Here is a 17,113-nt window from a genome sequence, read left to right as displayed (position 1 = left end):
TCGACAGTATTCATGAAATTTTATGTTGTATTCACGGAGGTTCGTTCCTATGACTTTATGACTAAGGAATTTGGTTTGGATTCGGTCGGTTTCGTGCATCGAGCAGAACTTTGCCAACACCATCTCTTTAAACTCCTCCCACATCAAGTTGTACAACACCTATCAGTGTGTTCCACCATTCCAGCGCTTCTCCTTTAAACATTTGTGCGGTATATTGTATTTTCTCTTGAAGAACTATCAATTAAGGGGTTGCGCCTCCACAGTATCAACGACGGAACGGTGCTGGAGCTAGTCCGTCCTGGAGCCGCTGCTTCGTCACTAAAATGCATACATCTTCACAGCGTCTGCGGCTTCTTTTTCGAACCGTTAATTACTGGTTTGAAGAAACTGCAGTCGCTGAAACTGATTCATTGTGTGGGTCGATGGGATAGTGTATTGGAATCAGTTGCCGTTCCTGGTAATAACATAATAGAGGTCCATTTGGAGAGACTTCTGGTGAGTGATACCGGTCTCTCTGCGTTGTCTAATTGTCCGCATTTGCAAATTTTTCATAATGTTAAGATTCCTGATTGCACCGATGCTGGAGTGATCGCGGTCGCCGAAAGCTGCCATTACTTGAGAAGGCTTCTTATCAACGGCTGGAAGATGGGTAAAATCGGACATGATGACTTAATGGAAATTGGTACACACCTTGTGCACCTTAAGGAGCTGCTTTTGATTGGCTTTTGCTTATGGTTGTCCTAATTTGGTGAAGATTAAGGTGAAGGGTTGTAGATATGTTTCAAGTGGAACTGGGAATTGGTTACATGCGAGGCGGGGATCGTTGGAGGTTTATTTGGATGCAACTGCAAATGAAAGTGGCGCACAAGAAGACGTGGTCGAGGTCCCTGCTATAATGAACCATGGTGTTGATGCGCAACCTGAACCGGTGGCTAGTAGCTCGAATCAACGGTCCTTTTTCACGACGCAGGGGTTAAAGAGGTAGGTCCCAGCAGAGCCCAGTTGGACCCGCAAGACTCACCTTGAAGAGGGACGTCTGCGCAGAAACCAACTGGATCCGCAGGACCCACCATGCTCAGAGACGTGACGTCCTTACGCGCAGTACGCAAGCTGTTCCCGCAGGAAATGCCTCCCAATGGTGAAGGACTCTGCCTGTTCCCGCAGCTGCGGATACAAGCCATCAGGGAAGGCCACCCGCGCAGCAAGGCTACACGCACAAGGCACTTAGCTCTCATTCAGTGTCACCTGAAGGAATGAGCAAAGCCGGGAACAATCCCGCACAAAGGCGGGAGGGGGAATACTCCCGCCCAAAAGCCAGTCCGTACGATACGGGAAGATCTTCTGTACTGTACCTGACGAGGTATGGGCAAAAGATCTGACTAAAGATACGACAGCTTATTGACAACAGTATGGCGAGCAGCATGCTCCTGTACTGTATGTCACTATTAGCCGCTGCCTACTCACCAACTCCTGTCATACCACGTGCATAGCCGGCAGTTGGTGGAAAAGGAATAGTACACAGCAGGCCTGGTCACTGTCAGCCGCTGCCTACCCACCAACTACCAGCAGGGCACGTGCGTAGGCCACAGTTGGTGGAACAGGAATACTATTCAGCCGGCCACACCTCCCTGGAAACCTACCTTCGGCTATAAATACCCCAAATGGTATGATCATCTCATCTCATCATATCTTATCATATTATCATCATATTATACCTGATATCTGCTCTAGCAATCTCTTAATATACATTTATATTTAAAGAGCAATCTAGTCTGATTCTCACGCCGGAGGGTGGTCACAAGGAGGAACCCCCCCCCCCTTCTCAGTGACAAGCTCACGGTGTCTGTTTTGCAGGTTATCAGAAGAACCATCTTTGCTGGGTCTAACCCCTCGTGGGAAACATCTATCTAACCCACAGGTTACCCGTAATCTGCCCGGGGTCCGGTTAGTGTTTCTTCATTGGCGCCATCCGTGCATAAAGCTAGAACTTCATTTCTTTTCAGTTTTTTCAAACTTCTGGAAAGATGGTTAAAGAAATTCCGGTAACCACAACCCCAGCTACTGGGGGGAATACCGGCTACACAGTTTTTACAAACACTACCCCGGTTACCCAAGCCGGGGCAAGTGAAGTAAATTTTACGAACACTACCCCAGTTACCCAAGCTGGGGCAAGTGCAGTAAATAATCGCTCACTGGGATTCACCGATACCCAGTTAGAGAAACGAACAAGACTCCCCCGCCAAACACTCGATGAAGTTAAGGCATGGGCGGAGGCACGTCAGAAGGAATTCCAAGCTGAGTTGGACGAACGCTTGCGTTCCGTCCAACAGGCTGACGAATTCGAAGAATACTTGGACGATGACTCGGAGGAATCCGACACCGACGCGAACCCTCGCCATAGGGCAAAAGGGAAGCGTAAGGAAACGGACTCCCAACCGAGAAGGCGTTTTGGAGAAGCCTTCAAACCAAAAAACACAGGTGGAAGTCCACGTGACTTCTCCAAAACATTCAGACCAACTGTGGCAAACGCGGGAACGTCCAAATTTGCAAGGGACATTGCAGAAGCAATCGCCCCAAAAAGTGCCAAACAGATGTCGAACATCGGCACTTATGATGGTATATCTGACCCAGACGATCATTTGAACAGATTCATAGTCGGGGCAACCGTCAGCAATTGGACGGAACCTACGTGGTGTTACATGTTCCAAATGACGCTTGTTGGGCCAGCTAGAGCGTGGTTCGATCGTTACCGGTCAACCACATCTACGACTGGGCAGACTTCCAACAGAAGTTTAGCCAACACTTCAGCCAAATGGACAATCCTCAAATGCATTCGAGAGGAAGATGAATCTTTGCCAGACTTCATCACTCGCTTCAACTCAAAGAAGCTAAGTCTGGGTAACATTAGCAAAGATCTTGTTCGCGCTGCTTTTATTCAGGGCGCGAACGACCCAGAGCTCATCCGCACCTTAACGGGTAAAGATGGCATGCCATCCACATGGGATGCCATCATGACAGCAGCAAAACGCTTTGCGGAAACGGAGAAGCAACTGGGTAGAGATCTCCCACAGAGCACAAACCTCTACACCCAGAAAACAAGAGAAGACAACGTCCTTACCGCCCGATTAAACAAAAAGCGGAAGCAAGGCATTTGGCAGTCAAGGGTAAACTTTGACACCTCATCCGGCTTGCAACATCGGTTAGGCGGAAGAGATAACGTACAGACAAACCAGAACTCCAGATGGACGCCGCTCACCAAAAGCGTCACCGAGATATTCGCCACTGAGGAGCTCCCATGGCCAAAGGCTCCAATAATCCGACATCGTCACAATGCTGATCGGAGCAAATACTGTGACTTTCACAGGACAAAAGGCCACAACACTGAAGAATGCATAGACGTAAAAGACATGGTCGAAGCATTTGTCAGAGACGGGACGCTCGCGCACCTCGTGGCGCAATGAACGCTGAGCAGGCTGATGCGTGTAGAACCCCAGCTGGGGAAAACACGAATAAAATTACAGCTTCAATGTGGAGACTACATGCTGCGTAAAGAACGAGATCCCGAACCAGGTGCATATCGGCTCGATGGCACTCCCATCCCAACAACATGGAAGGGAGCTCAATTACACAGTTTGCATGTAGATCAATTCCAAATTTGTAAAGAAAAGGGCCGGAGCCACTTCTAATGGAAATGATTCTCCTTAGAACATCGACGCTGATGATTTTACATTTATACTTTATGAACTTCAAACACGGATATGCCGGTTTTCACCGCATAATTACGTGGAAAGTCGTTGTGTGGGGAAGGCGGCAAAACCCGCATAAACCCAAAAAACGGCAAACCTTCACGCAGGTCAGTTGAAGGGGAAAAGTTCAGTCATCCTACTAAATGAAAGTGCCGGTCTATCCGCATGAATCATGATAGAGGAAACTGAACACTAACCTATTAACAACCGCGCGTCGAACGGTTAATTTATTCAACACGGATATGCCGGTTTTCACCGCATAATTACGTGGAAAGTCGTTGCGTGGGGAAGGCGGCAAAACCCGCATAAACCCAAAAAACGGCAAACCTTCACGCAGGTCAGTTGAAGGGGAAAAGTTCAGTCATCCTACTAAATGAAAGTGCCGGTCTATCCGCATGAATCATGAGAGGAAACTGAACACTAACCTATTGACAACCGCGCGTCGAACGGTTAACTTATTCAAAACAGAATTTCTAACAAAAGGATGAGGAAAACCTACACGCAGGTCAGATATAGGTAAAGTTTAGCCATCTTACTAAGTGCAAGTGACGGTCCTACCCGCACAATCACGAAAGAGGAAGCAAAACTTCAACCTATTATCTACCACGTTCAAAGGTTAACTTATCCTAAACACTTAGAAATTTCAAAAAAGATGAGGAAAACCTCCACGCAGGTCAGATGTAGGTAAAGTTTAGCCATCCTACTAAGTGCAAGTGACGGTCCTACCCGCACAATCACGAAAGAGGAAGCAAAACTTCAACCTATTATCTACCACGTTCAAAGGTTAACTTATTCTACACTTGGAAAATTGCTAATTTAAACTAAAGTATGCAAGTCATATAACGTTTATAAAGCAAGGAATCCAGAGAAAGTAGCGGTCTTACCCGCACAAAGATTTATATTTCACAATGATTCATTACAAGAATGGCCGGGTAACTACCCGCCTACAAGAAAATAAATCTATACAAGCTAAATCTATCCTAGCAGTGGGAGGGGATCTTCAGGATCAAGCTTCAGGGCCACTTCCACTTGGACCAGCACCATCAGTAGAGCGTGGCGGTTCAAGGAAAGCTTTAAGGATAGCTAGCCCATCATCAGCAGCAGCAACTTGGTTCACCTTCTCCACCACCGGATGCGGGAAGGCGGCATACTGATTCACTGCTTGGTCGTAAACAGCTTCAGTATCAACATTATACAAAGGGAAGTTGGAAGGCGGGATGCCTTTCTCAACGAACCCTAGACCAAGCAGGAAGCCGGCCTTTTCCCCATCCTCGTGAGAAGCGTTGAGGGCTGCGCTCATAGCATCGTCATAAGACGTCTCCGTGAAGACCCGATGCACAACCTACAAGAAAATATACAACTATCAGAACCTTTTCTATTTACAAAGAAAAGCGTAAAGACATGAAAAGCATACCTGAGACAACGCTTCTCGAAGAAGCCATTCCTTGGCAACCAGAGCCTCCTGGAGGGCAGCTTGAGCTTCGTTACGGGCGCGTTCGGCTTCACTCTTGTTAAGGTTGGCAAGCAACACTTCTTTAGCCGCAGCCTCTTCGACGCCCTTTAGCTTCCGCTCAGTGTGGTCAAGCACCCCCCTCTGGTCCAAGATCTCTTGGAGCTTTTTGGCGTCTTCCATCGCCAAGGCATCATGAGCCTGCTGGAGAGCCTCTAATTTGGCTTTAAGCTCTTCATTCTCCACGCGTAGAGGCTCAGCAACAGCTTCAGCCTTGGTGGCCCTCTCGGTTGCGTTCCTTGCAGTTTACTTAGCCAGCCGAAGCTGTTCATTAACAGCTTGGGCAGCCTTGGAACGGGCCTCGAGCCGGGCCTGAACTTCAACCTCGAGGGCCTTGAAGGCCTTCTCCTTTTCCGCAGCCACTGCGGTAAGCCTTTGGTTCTCCTCCCGGACAGCCCGCGCCTGAGCTACTTCTTTAATGCGAGCTGCTTTTAACTTGTCGTTTTCACGACAAAGCAGCTCGACGCGCGGCTGCATCCGGGCCAGGAGAACCCGAAGCTCATTGGTTAGCCTACCCTCCTGGTAGCTAGCCATGGCTTCCCCCAACGCACCACTGGGAGCAGCGTGACGAGCCCACTCCACGCACTCCACAGGGGTGCGAAAGGTTGTTCCTCGGCGGATGTTCCATCGTGGAACATACACTTCATTGGAATCCGACACTGCAAAAAACAAAACGCAGTTAGGAAAAGATGATAAAAAAATATATATAAAATGGGCCAAAAGAACCCTACGCACCTGTAGGGTCAATAACAGGCCGATAGCCGCCAAACCCATTACCTGAACCCAAGGGAAATCCATCCAAAAGGTCAGGCAGATGGGAAGGAGGCAGAGGTTGACGATAAGCCCCATGCATACCTGAAGGTTCGGCCGTCGTTGCCGATGACGGAGGAGGCATGGTAACAGCCGCCGCGGAATCCGCAGCAAAAGTAACCGCCGGCTCAGTGAAAGATGCGGTAAAAATGGCACTGACAGCCGGCGGTGACGTCATCACAGCTGGAACAGTCGGCTCAACGGAGTGAGCAACTGAACCAGTGGAAGCAGGCGCAGGCGCAGCCGCCTGGGTCGTCGCCTCAGGTAGGCTGACCAAGCCTACCGTCATGGGCGGAGGGGTACTCCTCTGCGCTCCACCCTGGAATGCGTCAACATCCACGCCTTCACAAAGAAGATAAGTGTTAATGATATTAAGCTATGAAGTTAAAGATAAAGGAAGTTTGTACTTACGGGTTTTCTTGAGCCTAAATGTACGGACAGGCGGGGATGAACCCGATGGAGCCGGCCTCTTCGTGCCGCTCACCATTGTCATCCGGGGCTCTCCGGAGGTGACAGTCGCAGCCTCCGGAGCGGTGGTCTTATCACCACCGGGATTCCCCGCCACCTCTTCGCTCTCGGTCTCCGAATCAGACCGAGGCACCGGATCGGCAGTGGAGGCCACCTTCTCCTTCCCCTTCCCGCCGGCAGCCTTCTTCTTCCGCACCAACGGAGGACCATCTGCGGATTCCTCATCAGAACATACGATTAGAGGAATTCCGGCAGAGGTTTCAACATTGAGGGGTCGAGGGTCGAATAGCGCCTTACCTGGCCGCCTGGCGCTAAGGATCTCGTGGCCTAGCGGGTAGACCTCCACGAACCGATCCGCCGTTTGTTCTAGGATGGGCAACTCGTTCTCGTCTATAGCGCGAGTACCCATCCGAGCGGGACCGTCAGCCTCCCGCGGGTACATGAGCGACTGCAAGTCGTTCCCCTCTGAAATAAACAGGAAAGAAGTTAGAAGAAATTTTAAATTAACAAAAAGAAACAGAGCATACCGTAAGGAACAGAGTTCGAACCGTATTCAAGGACGTTTGGGATCTTTTGCGCATCCGCATCCTTCCACACCCGGCTCATCCCCAGCATCACCATCCCGGACTCCGCAAACCGGTAAACCGGAGATTGGACTCGGGATATCTTCGAAAACCATTCCGCCTCCTGGTAGTTGGAGGCGTGAAGGCTGGGAAGTGCTTGCCCATTCTTGAATTTCATGGCAAGGGGGATGGCGCGAGCGGAAATGTAGAAGAACTCCCGCTTCCACGAGCGAAGACTGCGCTCGGTTGCGCAAATCTTCAAACCCTTAATCCGGGTTATCAGGGTATACCACCCCTGGATGCACCTCCAAGTGTAGAAGGTCATCAGGCGGTCGACATAGGGCTCAATGCCCAGAATCCGGCACACCCACTCGAAGTGGCGAATCTTCGCGATCGCCATCGGGTGCACCTCGGTCAAGTGTACACCGTGCCTCTCAAGGACACGGTAAACAAACTTTGTCAATGGGAACCTAAGATTCCCATAGACAAAGAATGCAGCATAAACCCCGATCTTGCCTCTGGGGGCATCATACACCGTCTGGTGGGGTTCAGGAAACTCAGGCTCGAGAGACTCGAGCATGAACTCCCTGACGATGTACTGATACAGATCGACAGGCAGAGCACACTGGCACTCGCCAGCAGTACTCTTGTCATCGGCTGTAGATTCGAGATCACGTGAAGACATCTTGTAGATGAAAGAAGAAAACGATTTCAAGGGAATGCTCGACTGAAAAAGATGAGTATTCGCCGGAAATCGTTTTGAAGATGAAGAGAAGAGTGAAAGTGTGGATTACAAAGAACCCTCTCCCCCTTTATATACTAATCGAAATTAATGCGATGAATTTAATGCGGAAGAGAGAGAAATCGAAGGTGCAATGAAACTATGACACGTGGCAAAAAGCAAGCTGGCAACAGCTGTTGAAAGGACGCGTACCATTAATTTCGCGGCCACGCGCCCAAAAAATCGCGCCCACGCGCCTGAAAAAGCGTCTGGAATGACCATATACTGTCACGTCACCATAACTTCCTGCACGTCCTGACACAGTCAGAAGAAACCGTCGCACGACGTTTCAGAGGTTTGGACTGTTCTTATCCTTTCACCAACTCTTCGAATTTCAAAAAAAAAATTCAAAAAGATTCAAAAGTAAGCGGGAAAATACCCCTTACCTTGGCAACCAAGTAACCATAAGACGGGTGCGGGTACAGTGTTAAGGCAAAACCCTTCACATACTTAGCACCTGCAGGGAATTGAAGCCAAGAATACATTGGCAACCAGGTAACCATAAGACGGGTGCGGGTACAGTGTAAAGGCAAAACCCTTCACATACCTAGCACCCGCAGGGAATTTAAGCCAAGAATACCTTGGCAACCAAGTAACCATAAGACGGGTGCGGGTACAGTGTAAAGGCAAAACCCTTCACATACCTAGCACCCGCAGGGAATTGAAGCCAAGAATACCTCGGCAACCAAGTAACTATAACACGGGTGCGGGTACAGTGTTAAGGCAAAACCCTTCACATACCTAGCACCCGCAGGGAATTGACGCCAGGAATACCTTGGAAGTAAAGTAACCGTAAGACGAGCGCGGGTACAGTGTTAAGGCAAAACCCTTCACATACCTAGCGCTCCGCAGGGAATTGAAACCAAGAAGGATCTTCTGGGCAATGCTTGCGGAAACGGAAATAACATCCCCGCATAGCGGGAACGTCGAGAACTACATTGTTTGAAGCTCTAGGATGGAATTGGTGGTTTTAACATAATTGATCACTATGTTCAAAACTACCAAAACCTCATGGAGAATCCACACAAGTGGGACTCCACGCTCCTGACTTGCGAGGAGGTTACAGACCTACCCGCATCATACCCAAAGATCAAGCAGGAAAGTCGGGAATTTCTGCAAGTGACAAGGACTTCCGCGGGAAGAATCCCCATGGAAAACCTAAAAACTAAACCCTTTTCAAAACCCTTTGCTTAAGTCCAAAAGTTCACCTCACTTTATTAAACATTCATGAGAAGAACATTGGACTGGGGGGACTTGAAGAGGTAGGTCCCAGCAGAGCCCAGTTGGACCCGCAAGACTCACCTTGAAGAGGGACGTCTGCGCAGAAACCAACTGGATCCGCATGACCCACCATGCTCAGAGACGTGACGTCCTTACGCGCAGTACGCAAGCTGTTCCCGCAGGAAATGCCTCCCAATGGTGAAGGACTCTGCCTGTTCCCGAAGCTGCGGATACAAGCCATCAGGGAAGGCCACCCGAACAGCAAGGCTACACGCACAAGGCACTTAGCTCTCATTCAGTGTCACCTGAAGGAATGAGCAAAGCCGGGAACAATCCCGCACAAAGGCGGGAGGGGGAATACTCCCGCCCAAAAGCCAGTCCGTACGATACGGGAAGATCTTCTGTACTGTACCTGACGAGGTATGGGCAAAAGATCTGACTAAAGATACGACAGCTTATTGACAACAGTATGGCGAGCAGCATGCTCCTGTACTGTATGTCACTATTAGCCGCTGCCTACTCACCAACTCCTGTCATACCACGTGCATAGCCGGCAGTTGGTGGAAAAGGAATAGTACACAGCAGGCCTGGTCACTGTCAGCCGCTGCCTACCCACCAACTACCAGCAGGGCACGTGCGTAGGCCACAGTTGGTGGAACATGAATACTATTCAGCCGGCCACACCTCCTTGGAAACCTACCTTCGGCTATAAATACCCCAAATGGTATGATCATCTCATCTCATCATATCTTATCATATTATCATCATATTATACCTGATATCTGCTCTAGCAATCTCTTAATATACATTTATATTTAAAGAGCAATCTAGTCTGATTCTCACGCCGGAGGGTGGTCACAAGGAGGAACCCCCCCCCCTTCTCAGTGACAAGCTCACGGTGTCTGTTTTGCAGGTTATCAGAAGAACCATCTTTGCTGGGTCTAACCCCTCGTGGGAAACATCTATCTAACCCCCAGGTTACCCGTAATCTGCCCGGGGTCCGGTTAGTGTTTCTTCAGGGGTCTTGCGGCTTGCACTTTCGAGAGGAGCTCAGGTGGCAACGGCAGTTCCAGTGGTGGCTCATGACTTTATCTTACTGTTTAAACTTACATTTAGAGTTGATCAAAAGTGTTTTTTTTTCTTCTTTTTTTTTATGCTACAAGCGGTAATTTGAACACCACACAAATTACTTCGTATATCATAGTGGTAGTAAATGTTGTTTATGAAGAATAATTTGAGGTCTCATTTAACTAAAAATCACAATTTCTAAGCAAATTTTTCGCAATTAAACAAATAAAACTATTGTTTAACATCTCCTCGTTCTTTCGATAACCTACCTAACAAAGAAATTAGTAAAAAAAGTAAACAATAAGTCATATAGAATATATTTTGATTGTAGTTTTATCATTAATAAATATTTCAGTTTAATCAAAAGAATTGAGTTTTTGAAAAAAAAAAGAAGTTGCACACTTTAACGCTTTGAATTTTGCAGTAAGACTTTTTAATAGTTGTGTTTTATTACAAAATAAATAACAACAAAATTGCAAAATCTTCTCCAAAGACTAACATTGGCCGGAAAAATTAACAGGTGGTTTTTTAACATTATTTTCACTCCATTTTTTCTCTGGCCGTCTTTCTTCTTTCTATTTTCAATATTTCATAGGAGTCGGTGTCGAAATTTTACACGGTCGGTTAGAATTTTATCGTATATATAACACTGAACATTTTTTTCACAGGTTTCGGTCGACCCCCGTAGCCAAAGCATAGGTCCGCTCCTGTTCCCAAATCATGTTCAAAGTTTAAATCAAAATCCATACACTACTCACGTTCGACATCGAAGGTAACATTTTGAAACTTTACGATCGATGCAAGCAATTTGCCTCTACCATGTTTGTCTGTTTTTCCTCGTTTCAAGGCAATCATTTTTTGTCTTTGTTTTATATAAATACTAGCTTTAGAACACGTGTAATACACGGAATGATACAAATATAAAAATATATATAAATTGGTGCAAGGTAAAAGCTAATAACATATGATTAAATAGATTTACTTGTATTTTTTTTCCTGAAAGTCCGATATTATAAAAGGATAAAAAAGCAATCGACCAAAACCTCACATGGTATGATTATTGTTGCTCCTAAGTTCCATAAACGATCCAAATCAATCCATAATATCAACTTTTCTAATTGATCTTAAAAGAATAATCAAAGCTCCAAATGTCACCTCTTAATCTCTTATCATCATCTTCAAACTGTTAACTGGTCAAAATTACCACTTCTGACTCTTAATGGCGTTTAATGGAAGTAAGGTTAACAAAGTAAGAAGGTACAATGTATTCAAGGGCATCACTTTGCTAGCACATAGCCCATTGGACACCTCCAAGTTGAACAACCATTTTTGCAACCCAGTTTACAGTCTTTTCCTTTTTGGCCATAAGAATCTTTCAATATTTTCATACTCGTTTTCAATCTGATACAAAAATTAATTTCCTGAAAATCCAATGACAAATCATTACCAGAGAGAGAGTATAAACATTTACAATTTAAAACAACCTAAACCATTTATTTAGCTAAAGTAACAGAGGCCACCCAACTACCCTAGTATTCAAAAATTTTCATAAAGGCCACGCAAGTCACAAAACGTTTTATAGGGAACTAAGCATCAAGTTGTCCTCATTTACTCCAAATCAGGGAGTTTTTGTCAATTTACAACTCCAGAAATAACATAAGTTTCAAAGGTAGTCATTTTGTTCTTTTTGCTATTTGATGTAATTTTGTTGGCTACAATTAGCACAAACAAAAATATATATTTCTGTATTTTCTTTCCTTAGTTGAGTTATTAAACGAAGAGTAATTAAAAATGAATATTTAAATATATTTTCACATACTTCATCATTATTTAACCCGAGAAATAACACTTCTGTCCACTATAAATTTTAAATTTCAAGCATTACAACTAACTGGTAAAAAAAATAGATGAGTAACAAATAACAAATATTAATTAATACCTTGTAACCATAGTCACCAGTAGCATATCCGCCTGTTATTGACAATCAAAGCAAAAAATTAAAGAAAGAACAATTATGCAAGAAGACTTGTTCCTTTACTGATATTAAACCAAACAAAAACGATCTTTTATAAAGAACCAACCTGCAAAAATATGGCTAAAACCACAAAAGGACCGGTCCTCTGGAAGTGGAGGAATCAGTTGGATTCTTTGACAGGCTCTTTGGTCAACATCATAGATAGATTCAGGTCGACCAGGAACAAACTTACTATGCAGCTCCAGGTCAAGGGCTGCAAACTTGAGTTACAAAATAGTATGTATGAAAATAGAATGTTATATCATATTCTACGCTAACACGTCATTAGAGGTCGGAGTGTGGCAAGTGGTTTAACCCATTTGACATTTTGCTTTTAAGTTATTTTTCACATGAACTATTTGACCCGATCACATTCAACTTATAATCAAACGACTCTAAATACACATTATTTTGATGATAAATATGCAAAAGATACTTGATATAGATATTCTTGAAAAATCTATATATATAAACAGTGCACCCTGCTAAGTGATGACCCGTTAAGGTAAAGACCCATAGAACCCACACGAAAGGTTCTGGCAGCAAAAAACTTCTAAAAAAATCAAGTGAAGCGATACTTATAAACTACCTACAAACAAAACAAAACAAAAATACATTAAAACTTCAAACACATACGAAATGATAAATATACATTTTTAGATCACATATTACTCAAATGACTTAAAGTCTCAAATGCCCTTGGAAAACAGAGCAGAATCTTGTGAACCAAAACCAACACGTCTTTCTTGTGAATTACGAAAAGTTGATAAGACTTGCTTAAAGAATCACATGTTCTTCACATTATTTTAACAAACACTTGAATCATCCCAAACATGAATTTTCAGACTCTAGGATTAGAAATTTGAATATTAATGATTATAACTCTATAAGAATCAATAGAAAGTAAGAAAACCTAAAATCAAAGATAGTTAAAAGTGATATTGATAATTACTGAATCGCATTCACATTACCTAAACAGAGCCTAGAATTGTGGCAGAAGAAGATGATTCTTGAAACCCTAGAAGAACATAACCAATCAGTTAGTAACTCCCTAGGATTAGAAATTGTAATATAAGATGTTGATTGTGAGAAACAATCAACAGATATAACATATCAATAAATTGGCGGGATTTTAAGTCTAAGAATTAACCACACGATGCCATGTGTACTCAGTTATTTTATTTTATTAGAATAGGTAGATAAATGATCTAACGTGACAACACATAGAAGGGGGTTGTAATGTTTCTCGTATACGACAACACACAATAAAAATCACTCGCCATCCTCCAAGAGTTAGTTAGAGCGGGACCGGTTAAGGCCTGGGTTCTTGTAATGCTTCGGTGCCGGTTCATCACCGGAAGTGGCTAGCGCTCCCACTATCTCATACTTGTCCAGTATCCGGTCCAGGGGTGGCAGTGCCGAAGATGACACATGAATAGGATGTGATCGTCATTGCCACCATTGTAAGGATTGAATGCAATGACTAAATGAGTATGCGTAATAGGATATAATTTTATTGGAAGATTGTGTGAGAAGAATGCTCGGATACGTTGATGCATTTATAGGTTTGGAAGGAGAGACGGTTGTCGGTTATTACGGTTTGAAGATGGTCTGTGGTTATTGAGAAACGACGGTTGAGTAAAGATCTTATGGGTGTCTGGAAATATCACTTAAATTTATTTGTTGACATAATACTTATCATCACGTAAGAATTAGAATTCTCAAGGAATCATGAAGGATGTGTTGGTTAACTGTTATACTTTAATTCTGTAATTATAAAACATATTTAATACTATTAGACCCTTAAACAATAACCACTCAAATATTTAAAGTTAAATTATATTTATAGATAGTATATTTATGTTATTCATTTCCTTGTTTATAAACTTGTATTTAGGAAGTGTCTCTGTATATGTATATATATATTGTAACACATTTATCAATGATACATTGGTTTTATTCAATCTCTTATATGGTATCAGCCACGGGTCCTCTCTAAACCCTAATTCATTACCACCGCTATTCCAATCCGACCTCCCACTAAACTGCAATTACTCTTAATCTCTTCTCCCTTATCTACCATCTGTGCTGTCAATTTCCATCAGCCGCCAATTATGTTTGCTTCTCATATCCAACCATCTACTATCAACCAAAACTCTCCCAAAAAATGGTCCTCTCGACACAACCCCTAATCCCGTTGTTTTACCACGACCATTTCCAGGAAAGTGCCAATATTGTGGCACCAAAGGCCACATCCTTGCTTCGTGTGATGTCTTCAAGAAGCATTATCCAAAAGTTGTATCATGGGAGTAAACAACACCAGTGCCTCATGGTTATTTGAAAGTGGAGCATCCCATCACATCACTAATGACATCAATGTCTTCTCTCGCTCCACCCCATATGATGGTACAGAGGAATTAGTCATCGGTGATGGTTTATCTCTTTCTATCACTCATGTTGGTTCAATTACTCTTCATTTTTCCAATATTCCATTTGTTCTAAATAACGTTCTTTTCGTCCCCACTATATCCCGTAACATAATTTCCATTTCTCAATTATGCATTGATAACAACATACTAGTTTAGTTCTTTTTCAAAAATTTTGTCACTAAGGACTAGCAAACCAACACTCCTCTTCTCCATGGAACAAGTAGCGATGACATATATGAGCTTCGTCCCACTAAGCCAATTCAAGTCTTCTTTTTGCAATTCAGTAAAGATTTCCTTGGGCACCACCACTTAGGACATCTGCAATCTAAAGTTTTAAAACATTTATCTTATTTTGTTCCTTCAATTAAAACTTTTCATGATTCTAGCTTGTAATGCTTGTTGCATAAATATAAGTCACAAACTTCCCTTTCATGCTTTTTCTCTTACCTCTAACGCATCTTTACATTTGATATTTTCTGATGTATGGTATTCACCTGATGTATGGTATTCACCTGTCCATTCATATGAAGAGGTAGGTCCCAGCAGAGCCCAGTTTGACCCGCAAGACTAACCTTGAACAGGGACGTCTACGCAATGACCAACTGCTCCAGCAGGACCCACCATGCTCAAAGAACCTTACGCGCAGTACGCCAGCTGTACCCGCAGGGAAAGCCTCCCAATGGTGAAGTACCCCGCCTGTTCCCGCAGCTGCGGATACAAGCCATCAGAGAAGGCTACCCGCACTAACAGCAAGGCTACACGCACAAGGTATTCGTTACTTCAGTAGTCACATGAAGGAATGAGCAAGGCGGGAACACTCCCGCCTAAATGAGCCAGTCCGTATGCTTCTGGAAGGTCTTTCGTACTATACCTACTAAGGTATGGGCGGAATAGACAGTTTGACCAGAGCAGCCCATGAACTAATCACAGGGTGACAGCTCACCGACAACAATACGAGGAGGAGCACCCTCTAGTACTGTTTGTCACTATTAGCCGCTGCCTACTCACCAACCCTTACGATGGAACGTGCGCAGCCTACAGTTGGTGGAACAGTGCGTAGCCGGCAGTAAAGGAACAGTATACAGCCGACCTTATTACTGTTGGCCGTAACCTATCCACCAACCAGCATGGCCTGTGCATAGTCCACTGTTGGTAGAACAGGAATACTATTCAGCCGGCTGTACCTGCTTGGAAACCTACCTTCGGCTATAAATACTCCAACACCTTGGAATGGTAAGGGGATCATCTGTTATCTCAATCTTATCTAGCAATCTCTTAATATACACTTATATTCAGAGCAATCTAGTCTGATTCTCACGCCGGAGGGTGGTCACAAGGAGGAACCCCCCCCCCTTCTCAGTGACGAGCTTACGGTGTCTGTTTTGCAGGTCCCCTGAAGAATAACCTTCTCTGCTGGACCTCATTCGTGGGAAACATTACTTAACCCCCAGATTATCTATAATCTGCCTGTGGGTTCACTTAGTGTTTCTTCATTGGCGCCATCCGTGGGACAAAAGCTAGAACAATTTTAGTTTTTTCAAAATTTCTGAAGAAATGGTTAACGTTACTCCGGTCCAAAGGCCAGTAACCGACCAAGAAACCCCGGTAACCACAACCCCAGCAACTGGGGGGAACACCGGCGGTTATACAAATCTTACGAACACTACCCCGACTACCCAAGCCGGGGCAAGTGCAGTAAATATTCCACTGGGGTTCACTGATGCCCAGTTGGAAAAACGACCGAGGGCCCCTCGCCAAACACTAGAACAAGTGAAGGCGTGGGCCGAAGCACGTCAAAGAGAATTCCAAGCTGAATTGGATGAACGCTTGCGTTCAGTTCAACAGGCTGACGAATTCGGCAGTACTCGCCAACAGCTCAATATGAACAGCGAGTGCGAGTACTCAGACGAGGAGAGAGAGGAATCCGACACCGACGCAAACCCTCGCCATAAGGCGAAAGGGAAGCGTAAGGAAACGGACTCCCAGCCAAAAAGGAATTTTGGGGAAGCTTTTAAACCAACAAATGCGGAGAGAAACCCGCGTGACTTCTCAAAAACCTTTAGGCCAACTGCTACAAATGCAGGGAAGTCAAAGTTTGCAAGGGACATTGCGGAAGCAATCGCCCCGAGAAGTGCCAAACAAATGTCTAACATTGGCACTTATGACGGTCTATCCGACCCAGACGACCACTTGAACAGATTCATTGCGGGGGAAACCGTCAGTAACTGGACGGAACCCACGTGGTGTTATATGTTCCAGATGACTCTGGTTGGAGCGGCCAGGGCATGGTTCGATCGTTTACCGGTCCACCACATATATGACTGGGCGGACTTTCAGAACAAGTTCAGCCAGCACTTCAGCCAACAGAGGAAATACACCGAGGAGCAGTGGACAATCCTCAACTGCGTTAGAGAGGAGGATGAATCTTTATTAGACTTCATCACCCGCTTCAACTCCAAAAAGCTAAGTCTCGGCAACGTAAGTGAAGATCTTGTTCGCGTCG

General features: G+C 44.8%; 1 pseudogene; it reads left to right on the top strand.

Annotated features, from left to right (window-relative positions):
• Positions 1-17,113, top strand: part of LOC143624574 (F-box protein At1g47056 pseudogene) — a 34,145-nt pseudogene that overhangs the window by 1,133 nt on the left and 15,899 nt on the right.

This window comes from Bidens hawaiensis, unplaced genomic scaffold (genome assembly GCF_021521415.1).
Source record: "Bidens hawaiensis isolate Kalapana, Puna unplaced genomic scaffold, B.hawaiensis_p1.1 tig00003897_1, whole genome shotgun sequence".
NCBI lineage: Eukaryota > Viridiplantae > Streptophyta > Magnoliopsida > Asterales > Asteraceae > Bidens > Bidens hawaiensis.
Note: the sequence above shows the minus strand (reverse complement) of the source record. Positions and strands in the feature narration are given on the sequence as shown.